Source organism: Heterodontus francisci, chromosome 11 (assembly GCF_036365525.1).
Source record: "Heterodontus francisci isolate sHetFra1 chromosome 11, sHetFra1.hap1, whole genome shotgun sequence".
Taxonomy (NCBI): domain Eukaryota; kingdom Metazoa; phylum Chordata; class Chondrichthyes; order Heterodontiformes; family Heterodontidae; genus Heterodontus; species Heterodontus francisci.
The window spans coordinates 108,941,226-108,943,446 of record NC_090381.1 but is presented as its reverse complement, the minus strand read 5'-3'; the positions used below and the strand labels follow the sequence as shown (position 1 = coordinate 108,943,446).

The window sequence follows — 2,221 nt, the reverse complement described above, 5'->3', positions numbered from 1 at the left end:
AGTACGTGCAACTACCTAAAGGAGGGAGCACTTCGAGGGTGTCCAACACCAAGTGAAGATCATGGCAGGATGGACTAATCTGTCTCCATTTGTTTGAGAATTCAAAGGAATGAGCCTGTGACTTGTTGGTTCGGGACTTGATAGATAATGTTGCTTCGGGTATTGAAGATATAAAACATACATCAGGCTGTGAAAAGATAATATCTTATTAATTTGCACAAGGAAAGGCAGGGGGCTGAATTTTATCAGTGCGCTGTGCTCCACAGCAGCCTTCTGACATGGAAGTGCCGCCACACAGACCCCGCGATATTATGCACGGGGGCTGAATTAAACAGAGGGTGCAGAGCGGCCACCCCCGATGACATAGAGGGGGCAGCCGCTGCAACCCCGGCAATGGTGTCCAGCATCACTTTTTAATTTTTAAAGGGCTTTAAGCGCTTCGCAAAGTTTAAAAATTTTAAAGGTACAGGAAATAATTATTAGGAGATGGAGGCCCTTCCCCAACCCCTCCAATGATCTCTTCATTGCCTGATATTAACAAAACGTACTTTATTCCCAACCTGAGCTTTCCCCCCTACACAACCTTCTTACATTTGCCTCTTAACCCCTTCCCACCATCCCCACAGCCAATAAAAAGTGTTTTCCTTGGTCCCCAACCCTCCCGCCCTGAAAACCCTATTGCTCCCCACTCCCCATCAGTGCCTCACCTTGGTACGCTGTATGCAGTTCCGAAGGCATGCAAATTACGATCGACAGCTGAAAAATCAGTGTGGGATGGCTGCCGTCAGCAGTTGATATGGGGATTCTTTTGGGCCTCCTTATCTCGAGAGACAATGGATACGCGCCTGGAGGTGGTCAGTGGTTTGTGAAGCAGCGCCTGGAGTGGCTATAAAGGCCAATTCTGGAGTGACAGGCTCTTCCACAGGTGCTGCAGAGAAATTTGTTTGTTGGGGCTGTTGCACAGTTGGCTCTCCCCTTGCGCCTCTGTCTTTTTTCCTGCCAACTACTAAGTCTCTTCGACTCGCCACAATTTAGCCCTGTCTTTATGGCTGCCCGCCAGCTCTGGCGAATGCTGGCAACTGACTCCCACGACTTGTGATCAATGTCACACGATTTCATGTCGCGTTTGCAGACGTCTTTATAACGGAGACATGGACGGCCGGTGGGTCTGATACCAGTGGCGAGCTCGCTGTACAATGTGTCTTTGGGGATCCTGCCATCTTCCATGCGGCTCACATGGCCAAGCCATCTCAAGCGCCGCTGACTCAGTAGTGTGTATAAGCTGGGGGTGTTGGCCGCTTCAAGGACTTCTGTGTTGGAGATATAGTCCTGCCACCTGATGCCAAGTATTCTCGGATAGTGTGGGAAAAAGGCATTAAAGTGGATTATGAGCCATGATCATATCGAATGGTGGGGCAGGCTCGATGGACTGAATGGCCCTCTCCTGCTCCTATGTCCCTATGCTCCTATATGAGTTCATTTGCATCTGAATTATGTTAATTTATATATTTAAATGAAAGCCCCACCGGCAAGCGGCAGGGTGGGGATGGGGTTGCTGCAACGCGGCCCCCCCGCCACTGGTAATAAGCAGCGGGCCCTTCTCAACATCATGTGTCACACCGAGGTGCCCCTACCACAGGTAATATGTGGTGGGCCCTTCTCCAGGTTGGGGGTAGAGGCGGGCCTCTCCCTTCAGAGTTTTTCTGGCCTCCCTGCCGCTTCTCGGCCTTTTGGCTAAGATCAAGTGTAGTATCTGTTCTTATCAGTGCTAACTTGGTTGAGAAGAGACCATGATCATTGCCTTTTGATCCTGGGGAAGCTTTGAGTAAAATGGCTATAACCAATTTTCGAGCTTCGGGCCAGGGAGTGCGGAACACCGTTCGGGTGGTTGTGAAGGATAAGGAAGGAGATGCACCGGTCGATCGCACCTTCTTCATCAAGAAAATTCTCTTCGATTGCTGCGGATTTCAAGTGACGGACGTCTTCTGCCTGCAGGATTTCCCCAGCAGTGGATACTTCGACGTGACATTCCGGAACGTGGTGGGATACATCAAGTTCCTGAAGGCATTCAAGGAGAAAGGGGACCGGGCGCCACTGTCGATCCTCACAGCGGAGCCGCTCTTCACGCTTCCGTCACAACGGGACCGGGTGGTGACCATTCACCTCTACAACCCCCATGTTCCGGTGGTGGATGTACTCACCTTTCTCGCCAGGTACGTCG

The 2,221-nt window shown here is 50.9% G+C and overlaps 1 pseudogene; it reads left to right on the top strand.

Moving 5' to 3' along the window:
- The first annotated feature begins 1,714 nt into the window (after positions 1–1,714).
- LOC137375509 (U2 spliceosomal RNA) lies at positions 1,715–1,823 on the top strand (annotated as a pseudogene).
- The last annotated feature ends 398 nt before the right edge of the window (positions 1,824–2,221 follow it).